Source organism: Corythoichthys intestinalis, chromosome 12 (assembly GCF_030265065.1).
Source record: "Corythoichthys intestinalis isolate RoL2023-P3 chromosome 12, ASM3026506v1, whole genome shotgun sequence".
NCBI classification, from domain to species: Eukaryota; Metazoa; Chordata; class Actinopteri; order Syngnathiformes; family Syngnathidae; genus Corythoichthys; species Corythoichthys intestinalis.
In genome coordinates this window covers 4951803-4966808 of record NC_080406.1, presented here as the reverse complement: position 1 = coordinate 4966808, position 15006 = coordinate 4951803, and positions in this window count along the sequence as shown.

Here is a 15006-nt window from a genome sequence, read left to right as displayed (position 1 = left end):
TCCAAGATGACAATGCATCATGCCACAGAGCTAAAACTGTTAAAGCGTTCCTTGGAGAAAGACTCATCCAGTCAATGTCATGGCCTGTAAATAGCTCAGATCCCAACCCTATTGAAAACCTGTGGTGGAAATTGAAAAAATGGTCCACAGCAAGGCTCCGACCTGCAACGATGATCTGGCAACTGAAATCAAAGAGAGTTGGCACCAAATTGATGAAGAATACTCATCAAGTCCATGCCTCAGAGACTGCAAACTGTCATAGAAGCCAGAGGTGTTGCTACTAAATACTAAAGATGTTTTGATTGTTATTTCTTTGTTTCTTATGATTCCATATTGTTTTCCTCAGAATCGAGTGATTCCATATATATTTCCCTGCACTTGCTCTATAAAAGTAACTAGGGTTGTTCCGATCATGTTTTTTTGCTCCCGATCCGATCGTTTTAGTTTGAGTATCTGCCGATCCCTATATTTCCCGATCCGATTGCTTTTTTTTGCTCCTGATTCATTTCCAATCATTCTCGATAATTTTTCCCGATCATATACATTTTGACAATGCATTAAGGAAAAAATGAATAAAACTCGGACGAATATATACATTCAACATACAGTACATACCGTATTTTACCGAATATAACGCGCACTTTTTTCCCCCAAAATCAACTTGTAAAATCATGGTGCGCATTATAAACGGGTCCATGGATGGAGACAGAAATATATATATATTACATATATATATAAACCGATTTTTTTTTTTTTATTGACACGGCCACGTTGTGTTGAAGAAACGTATGCGGCGACCCGTTGCCGACCATTACAGTACGTGACGTCACCATTTTGTTTCGGTAATACTTCACTCTAATCGGCCGAATGATTTCGTCTGTGTTAAATTCTGCTTTTTTTACTCTTCATAAAGCACGGAATTTAGTTTCTTGAACTCATTTGAGTCAACGTTTATTGCAGCTCCGCAACTCTGACCATAACAAATGTAAGCACACAGACTTCCTGCGTCCGTCAACTATATCTGTCCCTCAGGAAACTCAATCCCAAATAACAATAGTTCCTATTACTGTCGTGGTCACAGCGATGAGCTCTCACGGATTTCCGACTTACGTTCTCACTTTCATTTTACCGTATCAATCCATGGAAGAAACATTTATTCATCATGATGAAACGAGCAAGTTATACAGCAGCCTTTAAAAGAAAAGTCACACCTGTTTTGTTTTCTCCTAGATTCTGGTAAGCTGGAGAAGTTGTCAAATCGTATTACCGTAAATATTGTCAGTTTATGGTAATGTTTTGAACTACCAATATGCTATGCTTGTGCTGTGTTTCACCAGTCAGTAAAGTGACATTTCTGTATCTGTACACGAGCTCTGTTTTCTTGTATTCTTCTATTTATTGGTGCTAAAATTAGGGTGCGCGTTATAAACAGGTACAATATTTTTCCCTAGATTTTACAAGTAAATTTGGGGTGCGCATTATACACGGGTGCGCCTTATATTTGGGAAATTACGGTAAGTACTGTATTTGTTTCTTATGACAATAAATCCTCAAGATGGCATTTACATTATTAACATTCTTTCTGTGAGAGGGATCCACGGATAGAAAGACTTGTGACTTTGTATATTGTGACTAAATATGTATGTATGTATGTATTTGTTGAGCTTTCAGTAAATGATACTGTAGTCATGCCCAAATGCATGATGGGAAGTGGAAGCATGACTGTGCGTAGTGCTACCAATGGATATATCTTCTCTGCGTTGGCAGATAACATAAGGTGTTAAGATAAAGATCAATTGCTACCTTGCTTCCCCACATTGCTTCCCATGATATTTCTTATCGTAGGGAGAGGGATTGTAAGGTTTTAGCCAATTAAAAAAAGGCTCCAAAGGCTGCCAAAATTCACTCTACTCATTTTACGTTGCCTTTTATCTCTCTATATAGGTAAAACGGCGCCATTACAGATTGAGTGCGACAAAGCGTGAGTGGGTCGTGCAGCGCATGCATTAATTGCGTTAAATATTTTAGCGTGATACATTTTTTAAAAAATTAATTACCGCCGTTATTAGGATAAATTTGATAACCCTACCTTAAGCCTAAACTAAAGACTCTGGAAGATTGAAACATATTATGTCTGTAACGTTAAATACAATTGGAAAACAATTTAATTAAAAAAAAAAATATATATATATATATTAAAAAAAGGCATGGCCAATATTTTTTTGCCGATTCCAATACTTTGAAAATGACGTGATCGGTCTCATCATCTCTAAAAGTAACATTTACTGACCACCACAATGTTTTTTATTCATTTCTTTTAATGTTTCCGAATGCTAAAGAGTTGCAGTTTTGAACAAATTCATTATTTTTTCAAGCTTTTAGTCTGAGTTTGTTCTACATCATAAAATGTCTGAGTGAGTGCTCGTGACTGGTGATTCCATACTTTTTGCTCAGGGTTGTAGATGTGTTTCAAAGTCAGTCTCATAACATATCTTAGTAAAAAGAGAGCAATCTTGGTTTATTAGTCTTTAAGTCTGAGGTTCTCTTTAAAAGTCCTGGATATGACTTCCTTAAGCCAACAGATACCCTGTGAAAGCGAGAACAGTAGCCCTTATAGGAAACACAATTTATTGCGCTTTTGTCAGCTATAATTAATAACAAAACACAAAGGTCATACAAAGCCTGTAAGATTAATCCCTTCTTGATAACAGATCTGGCCACTAGCGGACCTCTTAGTCAACCTCGCAAGACGGCCTGTCACGAAGCGGCGTTATGATGTCGCCTTTATCTGGCCTGCCGCCGTCCTCCTCTGCCGTCTACTGGCCCGCTCACTACATCAATTCACATTACCTGCAAATTAGCAAACTTTCAACCCCGCAGTGCGCTTGATCCAAATAGAGTCTAAATGCCATTTCTGTTCCTATTAACCTACGGAGCGGCGTGGCAAACATTTTCGCGAGGTTGCCGGGGGAAAAAACACGAGGCTAATGGCCGCGTTGTGACAGCGCTACTCACCGTGATTTATGATTCTGTGTTTAAGTTGATTACTCCACTGCTGACTCGGAATACTATTTCAATTAGTGCACTGAAGGTCACTCCGCCAAATCCCTCCATAATCTATTCCTATTAACGCTAATGCGCCGAGTATCCATATCTGTTCACCCTTGTTGATTCAAATCATCCGCGTTCCTAACGGCCGCCTTGTTTACGCGTTTCGCCACTGCCGACGTGTCTCGCCTCCTTGTATCTGGAATGTCTTCATAGCGCTTCCTTACATTTACGGCTTTTGTTATGTCCAATTTCCTCTCGCAGATCAAGCGATATTTATGCTGAATGACAATGATTGTAAGAGCCCCGAGGGATGAGGTAAGGAAGCAACAACCTCCTATTACTTGTCACCGCCAGAAACCCAAAATAGCCTTGGCGTGATCAAAATTTCAGAGGTCGGAATTAATTTTACATCACATTCGTTCAGTCTCGCTTGCCCGTGCAGGGGGAGGAAATGAGCTACCTGCGTTTTAATAGAATATGTTGCCACGGTAAGCGCTGGTGGACATGATAGACTTCACTTTCCCACTGAATCAAACGCTGAGGCGCTAAGCGATGATGAACAATGTAGTTCAACTTTCAAAGGGAGTGTAAAAGAGAGTTTACCAGCTTGGATGGAGGCCCCATTTCTTTTTGTGGATAATAGTCCGCTACTCGGCGACTTTTTCATTGAGTCAAGACTGAATAATAGTTTTAAATGATAATTAAATATAAAATGTTCGAGTTGAAATCTCTGTACACAGTAGTGATTGTTTTAAAGTGCCTGTGACACAATCAAACAATCATGAATAGCATTATTATTTTAATTAGAATCATATTTTGAGACGATTCGACTATATGTACCGTATTGGCCCTAATATAAGACGGCCCTGATTATAAGACGAACCCCTCTTTTTCAAGACTTAAGTTTGAAAGAAGACTTTTTGAACACCAAATTAATTTTTATACAGAATATAATTACAGTACATCCGAAACAAATGATTATAACAACATATTTGAGAAAAAAACATGTTATTATGCCTCAATCAAATCTTAAGATCTGAACATTTAAATATGTAAACTAAAGTGCAATCACATTCGTAAATGAATGGCTTCTGGTTTTTGAAATTTAAATTAACCAATCTATTGTGATAGAAAACACAAAATTGCAATAACTGCATTAACCATCAAAGTGAAGTCTAACTAACTGTAGTCTTGAAACAAATCTGAATAAGGAAAAACATTGCAATATAAGAATGCAAACTGGTTAAACTTGAGAGTAGCTGAGATCTGTCATGACAGAACATTGCTTCAATTATATCTGGCGCCATCTAGCGTCATGAATGGGTATAATGTCTAGACCGGGAATATAGGATGACCCCCACTTTTTCAGTCTTATTTCAATGCAAAAAAATACCTTCTTATATTCGGGCCAATACGGTATACAGTATATACAACAATTTGGCAAAGCACAGACGACGAAAAATGAGTCTTTTAATCTGCCGTTTAGCCCCGCCTGTAATTATAGTGCTCTAGCGTCTCCAGCTGGGTGTTGAGGTTGGCAGAGTAACAATTTGAGCTGATTTAGAATTCAGCCCATTGAGGGGGAAGATTCAGAACGAGGAAGATGTGACAGAGAGCAGCAAAATGTCATGACTGTTTTAATCTCTGTACTCCAATATTTTTACAGGACATTCTTTTTATCTAAGAATTTTTCCCCAATTGCTAAATAGATGGTATGGTCATGACAAATGGCAGTCTTGTGCTACATGGAATATGAAATCTTAAAATGCATTTATTCAGTACGACAGGGCAAAATTACTGCATATTGGTCATTACTGCCAACTTCTTAAACCTCCAGATCTTATGCCACCGGTGTTAGTCCGGCTCTTGTCATTTCCCTGCCCCAGCTTCGGAGACGGAGGAAAGAGCGCAAACAAAATTTGTGTGATTAGGAGGCGTGAGATTTAGGCGACATGCTAACCCGAACCAAGCAGCTCTTCCAAGTCTTTTCTTCGCCTTTCCAAAACGAAAAATCACACAAAAACTCCCTCGACTCCCCCGGTGGCCGAAAATGTCATTGCGTGTAATTGACTTTCCAATACAGTATATGAATTTAAAATTGACTTTGCCGGTAAAATGTTGACTATAAAAGTTGTAAAGCAATAAAACATACAACTAAATGAATGAAATGAACAAAAAAAAAAAATACATTTTCAAACAATTCATGTGACTAGCAACTTACAGACGGTCATTTGATTTGCTTAGCCAAAACCACCTCTGGATAGAAGAAACAAGATGGATATGCATAATTATTTTCAAACCTAAGCTTTCTAAAGTGACAACAACGACTGAGCAAGAACAAGGATTGAAGATGTGGACCATTAAATGCCGGAGAGCACCACCAAATGGTGAGCGGAGTTTCAGTTTGTCCCACTAAAGATGCTAATTGTACAACAGACCCACAACCTGGCATATCGTATTCAATGGACGACAATCTTGGCCAAAAGCATAGCTGTCCTAAGCAGCCTGATTTTGAATTACCCTAAAAAATGATGGACAAAAACAAAAAAATGCTCATTTTCAATGTATGAGTATGAATATTCCAGCCAGGAATATTCAGTAAAAAACGATGCGGTCTCCTGTTTTGCCTGCTGCCATTTTCAAACTCCCCACGGTGAGGATTCGTTTCGCAAGTGTTTGAGTTACTGGAAAAACTTTTAATTGGATATCTCAGTGTAACGCAAAAATAGGTGTCCACTTCTCCATAGAAAAAAAGCACTCGCTCACACACGTACGCACACCCACATACCGTGGGGCAAATAAGTATTTAGTCAACCACCAATTGTGCAAGTTCTCAGAGAGACCTGTAATTGTCAACATGGGTAAACCTCAACCATGAAAGACAGAATGTGGAAAAAAAAAACAGGAAATCATATTGTTTGATTTTTAAAGATTTTTTTCTCCAAATTAGAGAGGAAAATAAGTTTGGTCACCAAGCAAGATTTCTGGCTGTCAAAGAGGTCTAACTTCTTCTAACGAGCTGTAACGAGGCTCCATTCGTTACCTGTATTAATGGCACCTGTTTTAACTCATTATCGGTATAAAAGACACCTGTCCACAATCTCAGTCAGTCACACTCCAAACTCCACTATGGCCAAGACCAAAGAGCTGTCGAAGGACACCAGAGACAAAATTGTAGACCTGCACCAGGCTGGGAAGACTGAATCTGCAATAGGTGAAATGCTTGGTGTAAAATAATCAACTGTGGTAGCAATTATTAGAAAATGGAAGACATACAAGACCACTGATAATCTCCCTTAATCTGCAAGATCTCACCCCGTGGCATCAAAATGATGACAAGAACGGTGAGCAAAAATCCCAGAATCTAGTGAATGACCTACAGAGAGCTGGGACCACAGTAACAAAGGCTACTATCAGTAACCAAATGCGCCACCAGGGACTCAAATCCTGATTTTCTCTTTTTTTCCCACATTCTGTCTCTCATGGTTGAGGTTTACCCATGTTGACAATTATAGGCCTCTCTAATATTTTCAAGAGGGAGAACTTGCACAATTAGTGGTTGACTAAATACTTATTTGCCCCACTGTAGAGGATGACAGTTGCGCATTTCAAGAAAACAAAACTAGAAATCTAAGTTTTCCTCTTAAATATGATGTCACGTGTATGACAACCCTTGGCTGCTTTGACCATGACTACACCTGCTCTTAATGCCCTGAGTAAAAAACAATTTTAGTACTATACTTGTACACCAGAAGAAGCTGTTTCAATCGGTTTTCACTTCCGTTACCCACATACTTCAGATATCGTGATGCATCACAAGTTTATTCCGATATTTAAATTACTGCCTAATCCCTCTATTGTATCATTATCATGATACTAGTCTAAATCTTGCAATATTGCTGCACTGCAATTGCCAACGCTATTAACAAGACTTGAACCTAGAAAGTCTTTGACAATTCCCAAACACGGAATTACTCTTATCAGCTAAAGCAGACCCCAAAGACGGGATCTTTTTTTCCAAGATGGGGGTAAAAGTGCTGACATTGTCACCACTTGATAGGACTCTATTGAAGGGGTAGGTGAAAACACTTGGTCGCCGTGACATCCATTTTCAGAATGATTTAACCGCGTTGGAGGGAAGAAACTTCCGAGCCCTGATTTACCTCCGATGACAGCCGAGCGGCCTCCGAAACAATGTTTCCAAGGCTGCTCGCGAATGACGAGTGGTCACGTCTGTAGAACCGTCCCCATTGGTTTGATTTATGACTGCGAGATCCAATAAAAATGGCAATCAAATCAGCCCAGCCACTTTACAGGTAGAGAGCTGTCTGATTGAGTTGTCGAAGGCATGGCTGAGGCTCAGAATGATTACGCTAGGAAACGGAAAGGGGTCCATCTCGGCACGGCCAACAAGGACGCCATACATCTCCCCGTGCAGCTTTCCCCACTCCACTGTGCTATGTATCCAAAATAACTGCACACCTACTGCTCGCGCGCCTCCTCTCGCTGAAGGTTATTTGTCGTCTGAAGGACTCCACCTGTCAGCACGTGATGAATACCATGTACACAGACGGGAGCGGCGGTCGGGTCCGGGATTAGCCGGAAAACTCACTGATCTGTGAATAACCTAAAAAAGAGGAGCCGAAGATTAGCAATGATGCTTTTAGGGATGATCCATCAAACTCAACTACCCCAGTCACTCAAATGAATCATCGCTCTTGATTCTTTAACCTAGCAGAAGTGGCGGCGACTGCTACGCCGCCTGCCGGGTCACGGGGATCATTTTAAGGATGTTTATTAAATCACCGCTATCAATTTTCTCTCGCTGATCGTCTTTTTAGCCACGTTGTCCTTGGGGAGAAGTCGAGCGCGCGATGATGTTAAAGGTTGCGGTGTTCAGCGTATGGCGTCTCCATTCAACCTCAGTGATGAGTTAGTCTTTTGAGGTGGCGTACAACTAGTTCCTTGAGCTACGTAGATCTTGTCAGCCAACTTGCAGTAATGGAATCCGACACTTTACAGTCGCTAAAGCTGTTAAAACCGCAGACAGGAAGACTTTTAGGGCCCCAGCACCAACTAGCGTAGGAGCCCTATTGAAATGCAAAAGATTATTTATTTTTCATGGCAAATGAAATTGGCAAAATTGGAGGCTTTAAAATGCATGAAAACTCAGCAAAATCTGCACATAAATGCGGCTATATGTAAATTTTGATAATTTTTCGACCTTCCGAAAAATCTTAACTAAATGATTAAGTGGCGCCACATTGGAATTTTCAAAAAGGCCTCTCCTTTTAGGTTTTTTCAACATAGAGCAGTGAAATTCGGAGAACCGATGCCTTGTGCAAAATGATGAATCATGCTAACGGGCAGGCCCGGTGTTCTTCCAAAATGTCCTAAATCGGTGCAACGTTTATATGAGGCGAATTTGACACCTAAAGTACTACCGTGCACTCTGAACTTGTTTTACTTAGATTAGGGCTGTCAAACGATTAAAATTTTTAATCGCAATTAATCGCAATTCAAACCATCTATAAGATATTCCATATTTTTCTGTAAATTATATATATATTCTGTAAAATAAATCATTGGAATGGAAAGATAAGACACAAGATGAATATATGCATTCAACATACGGTACATAAGGACTGTAGTGGGCATTTCACTCTACTGTCATTTAAATCTGTCTGCTGTCCTCACTCCGAAGCGTCTACTTTTTCCAAAGCTAGACAGCTAGTGAACAACGCCTTAATAATCAGACTTCTTCCTTTTTCATCTGATTTATTAATAAAATGGCCTCAAACCATTGTCCTCTTTAGACCGTCGTAAAACTACAAAAAAAAGTACACAAGCATTGCATTAGCAACAACGTTAGCTTAGCACGCTAAACAGGTTCACTAAACATAAACAAAAGGCGTCTCATACAAAAAATATAACATTTCGCTTACTAACATAATATGTACATTCTTTACAACAACCATACTTACGGACAGACCTTGTCCAAGGATCATATAAGCACAACATTACAACGTAAGCGTCAGCCCGAGACATCGTGCAGCCATATTGAACTGGCAAGAAAACAAAAAACCATGTCGCAAAGCGACCACAAGAGTTCGCTGTTAGACAGCACAAAAAGCCTTGCTGTAAAACTTACCAAAAGGCAGAATACTGTCTGAGCGGGACATGTGCGTTCATTGCGTCAAATATTTTAACGTGATTAATTTTAAAAATGAATTACCGCGCCTTAACGCGATAATTTTGACAGCCCTAGTTTAGATGCATACATGCAGAACGTACTAAAAACATCCCTTAAGAAAATACTTCAATGTAGTTATATCAAATAAGGACATTTTATATATGCTATGTGACTAATGTGGTCAACTGCATTAAAACTACAACAACAAAAAAACAATAATTAAATGTATGGGGGAGTAATACATGCAAAAAGTATTTTTGAGGCAATGAAAAGGTTATAAAAATCTCAATTTAAAACAAAAATAGTGAGTACTCGCTGCTTTTAACCGATGTGCACATGCATGCAATCAGCATTGTGTAGACGTTTCGCCGGGTAAAGGAATTGCTGAACACCGGGTGCAGCAGGAGGCTAGCGCCGCAGCAGCTAGCCAGGTTCACGGACAGCCAGCCAAGCCGGGGCAGGGGGCCAGCAGTCAGCCAGTTGGACCACCAACAGCTGGAGCAACAGGCCAGTACCCTGGCATCAGCTAGCCTGGTAGATCAGCAGGAGCAAAAGGCGGGAACCGCGACAGGAAGTGGAGAAGGAAAGGAGAGTGCACTGAGCGGAGAAGAATGTGGGACATCCAGCGACAGGTCAGGGATCAGAGCTTCCTCAATCTCACCTGTTATTATAATGATAATAATAATGGTGGAGATTTGTGTTATTTATTGTAATCTCTGATTTAAATTTTTTTTTTAATGTTTTACAAGTTAGACCTGTTGAGAAACTAATTGCAGACTCTGTACTCAAATTCCCACCTGTGGTTATGTGGGCAATTGCCCGTGCTGTGCAGAGTATAGCCTAAATAATTGTAAATTGTTGTCATAACATTTATACCATGGATATTATCTGAAATTGAGGCCAGTAAGTCCCACAGCATGGCAAGTGGGCATTTGAGTGTTGTTTTCAGCACCATTTTCTGCGAATGTTTCGGAACCTGTGCCCATCTCGTTATCCCTGCGCTGTCATATGTATTTTGCATTCTAGCAACTTATGATTTACAAATTAAACACCAGGTAAAAGTAAAAGTTCACTCAAGTACAAGTAAAAAAAAAAAGTATTCAGAAGTGATTCACCAATAGAGTTGTCAATAGAAATTTGTTTTTTTTTTAGGGTTTATTATGTTGGCATTACTTGCTTTCAAGACACTGCTATGGTTCTCTAAAAAGCAGACAGATCTGCTGGCTGTTTTAATATGGAAAGTCAAAGCAACAAAAGCATTCTTTGTGCAAGTTGTAGCTCTCTAATGAGTAACCAACTTCAAAGGTGCTTGTGGAATTTGATTAAAAAAGCAATACCCACTGAAAAAGGCCAGAGCACAGTTTAACTCTATAAAGTTAACCATTTTTTATATGTTGTTTCTTCTCCTCTCTTTTCAGTAGTAGTCCAGACGACGTTAGTGGTGGTTTAGAAGCAGTGTTGTTTTTGGCAACCCTTTTAATTTTCATCTTAGTTACAGTCTTTTGGACAATAATACTTTTTAGTCTTAGTCAGATTTTAGTAATCTCAAAATGTGTTCCTCTTCATCTGGTTTTTGTTGGCGAAAACTCAAGACTCATTTCGTCTCGTTTTAGTTGACGTTTACTAAAATGTTTTCTTCTGCAAAATTAAAAACTTTATTCCCATAAAATTTGTTCACAAAAAATAAAAATAAAGGTTTCCAACTATTTCGAATGAAGATTGACAGACGAGCACATATCGTAGCGTTTTCAAGGACAACGCCAACACACCGCGAGTATCTTAGTTTAAGAGGATGCTCGCCATTAGCATTAGCCTAATGCTAACGCGAACATGAATGATATGCTCATGCTACGAGTTACATTTAGTGTGTGATGAATCTTACCGTGTGTGCAACCCTGCGTGGAAACTGGGAGGGAGGGGAGCAGCACATCACAAGTGACTCAACCAGACACTGTTACGATGCAGGCTAGCTACACATTAAATGTCACACATTGTCAACATGTATTGGAAACTAGAGGTAGTCCCCGGGTTACGAACCAGTTCCATTCCTACGCTGGCGACGTAACCCAAATTTCCGCGTAAATCGAAATTAACCTTTTAAAAAATATATATATCCAAAGTCCAAAAGTATATTATTCTGTAAAATGATGGAAGATAGACTGCCCTCTGGTGGCAGCATTGGGTGTGGCTGGACTGTCGCCTTGGCTTCTATGACTGAGTAGGAGACTCGTCTGACATGGATATGGCGGAAGTCGGCGTGATGTCACGATGACGTCACCTCGCTTAGCAACGTGTCGCCATTTTGTGAAGGGGGTACGCACAGCTTAACATTCCATAGACAGACATCTGAAATTCATATGTTTCAGGTGTGTTTTGCGTCTTTTTTCCTAAAAACGTCTTAAACATGTCTTACTATTATCACGAGTCACTGCCGACATACGTGAGGAGGCCATGCAATTTAAAATTAGCGTTTATTGGCGTACAAAGCTGCCGATATTAAGTCGCAGCTGATAGCTGGATAAACAAAGGAATGGCCTGCAGTGGAGTTCGGAAACATCTACAACTACCTCATAAAGTCACCCGGTAAGTTGACCTTTATCATTTACGTGGAATATGCACTGTGTGGAACTGAGAAAATTGGTAGTATATACGAAGTGATTATTTCTGCCATTACCGGTTATTCGCCTCCAAGCTTTATTTAGCCGTCAACACCTCACGGCAAAAAAACCAATTCCCACCAGGCCAATAATATACCGATTGACTAATCAGAGCAGTTCACGGCAAAAGAAAATAAACGCTTTGCGAGTTGCCGGTTAAGGTAAAAATAACCACTGCCTAGTCTATTAAATCGTAGCAACTAATTGGGGCAAAAAATAATCGATTAAATTCACCAGTAATAAAATGTCGGCTGCAAACGTAAATGTGCTTGGATTTAGGTTCCCACAGGCGAAAATAGTCCATGGAACCGCCTTCTTTTACTGTTCCTCGATTAATTGCGCTCAGCCATTTGTTATTCCTTTTTATCTCACGTAGAAGAATGAAGAACTTCAAATACGGCTCCGAACTCTTCCTTGTGTGACAACCCGCAACACAGCAACTTTTAGCCATTCCCACGGAAAAAAGACTGCAAATAAGACGAAAGTTCAATGCGTTTCTATTATAAGTGACTGGTCTTTTACCCAATTGTCAATATGGCGACACTTTGTTGTGGCTGGTGACGTCATTAAATGCCCGGATGTCCGTCTGCCTCTATAGGACAGTTGCCCTCTCGTTTGGCCCACATAAGGCTGTAAATTTTTTAAAAAAATTTTTTAGCTAATATATATTTGTGTATGCATTTGTAATTAAGCTTAGAGCTACAGTTTGTGGAGTTATGTGTGAGCGATTTGCTATGAAAATTGTAACTATGTTAGCATTCGTAACATTTATGCGAGCGGACTTTTGCTAGTCAAATTAGGCTAATTTAATCTACTAAATTTACATTTAGATCAGACGAGATGGATGTTTGAACACCAATTGTTTAGTTTCAGGTGTTTTATTGCTCAAATGTGTGTCGTTTTGAACATAAGTGTACATATGTGTGCTACAGCTTTACAAATTGTCAAAAGTAAAGGAAGGAAAAAACAAAAAAAACACAATTGCCTTGTTTGCTGTCTGTCAAACTGAACAACTTCATGTTTAATGAGGACAGAACATGTCAAGTTAATAATGTTAAAAATAAGATACTGTGTGATACAATAAGGTGCTGTTTACGCTAGGCCTGAGCGATATTGGAAAAAACTATTGCTGCGATTTTTATGTGGGGTTTGCCATATATTGCGATATTATATTGCGATATAAAAAAATAAATAAATAAATATATATATATATATATATATATATATATATATATTTTTTTTTTTTTACTAGACGACTTGAATAGCTGTTTGGAAAGACTTTGGATGACTCATCATGACCACAGTGTACAGTATTCCATCGTTTTTCGTGGTTAATAGGGACCAGAACCCGCCGCAATAAGTGGAAAAACCGCGAAGTAGCGCATAACACCCCCCCACACACACACACTGCTCAATGTATTTATTCAGATCTAGCACTAGAACAAGATACATATAAGACATGTTTTTCTCACTTTTTACCCCCCAAATTATGATTTTAAAAAATGTGTATATATACATTAATAAATGCTTTTAAAGCTCTTCAAATGTAATAATTATGATGAGTTTTAAACATAACTGTCCTACTGAATCATTTTTAAACAAGAATAAAATACTGTTGTAGAAAAATGCTTGGCTTCTTTAAATGCTTCTGTTTACCTAACATGGCTGTGACTCTTGGAGTGACATGTAGAAATTACAAACTCGTCATAATCACTTCTGGCGTTTATTTTATATGTCTCGAACGTCTCCACATTTCCCCCCCACAGACACACACATTCATTCCAGCCCACGCTTCCTTGCAGAAACTGTTAAACAAGTTAAACGATGATTGACAGATTGCTGCCCGGCTTCTGTGGCCAGATCAAAGCCATCGTTAACTTTAAGAGGCAAGTGCCGCAGTGACTGAGAGCTGGGAAAGGGGGTGAGAGAGGCTGTGTGAGCGAATGAGACAGAACAAAGGTTTGTGGATTGGAAAAAAAACTATCGCACATTCTTGCGATGGGAGTATCGCGCATGCGCACATCGCGATGGCGATGTTTAAACGATATATCGTTCAGGCTTAGACTTGACGCAGCCTGGAAAAAAAAAAAAAAAAACGACTAGAGACAACGGCGGACGAGTCGAGTCTGTCCAAACCGGCTGGGGACTACCTGTATTGCACATTTTCGTCCCGTTCTTGTCTCGTTAGATCAGTGCTTCTCAATTATTTTCTGTTACGCCCCCCCAAGGAAAACATAAATGCCCCCCCAAACTCTGCCGCCACTGTAAATAGTATCATTTGTCTATAATATTACTATTATAAGTACGCCTCTGCCTCACATTGTATCCTTTTTTTTCTATTAGAGAAAATAACAGAGATGAACTTATAAAGTATAACTTTATTAACATTGTTTTGTTTGTAACAGAAAAGACTTAACGCACATCAATTTGCCTGAATTAAAAAAAAAAAGTCACATCCAAACTGTAAAAATACACTCAAGGTACATTTTTGACCATTTGATACTGAAAAATAAAATCAGTAAATAATAACAAATTCAAATTGATTAGGAACATTAACTCATGAGGACAATATGCCAAAAAATTTGACCCAAGAAACAAAACTGAATAGAAGAAAAAAAAAAAAAAGTGTCTTTGGACAGAAGGACAGTTTTTATTTTCGCTGCTCCCAGTATCACCTCCAGTTTGCAATGATGTGGGGTTATTTTGCACTGAGCATGCTAACAGTGCTCACTGGTTTACTGATATAACACTGACAAAGCGGGACGATTGTTGGCAATATTCGGCACGTTTTCGCTGAAAAACAACCAAGCGGTTTATCAATGAGATTGGGGTCTAATGTCTTTAAGTGGCGTCTTAATTGATTTGGCTTCCGGCCGTCCGCTATAATCATTTTAAGACACAGTAAACAGTGGTCTTTCCTCGTCTACCACAGTTTTAAATGTCAAAGCCAAAAGGCAAACGGCCCGAAAAAAGCGCACTCTCGGCGGCCGAGGGAGAACCGTAGGTGAGGGCGGTCGTCGTGACGATCCCAAGCCGAAAATGGCATTTCTCGGGCGGACACGTGAGAACCGGAGAAGACAGTGGGTCGTGCGGAAAACGGCTTTC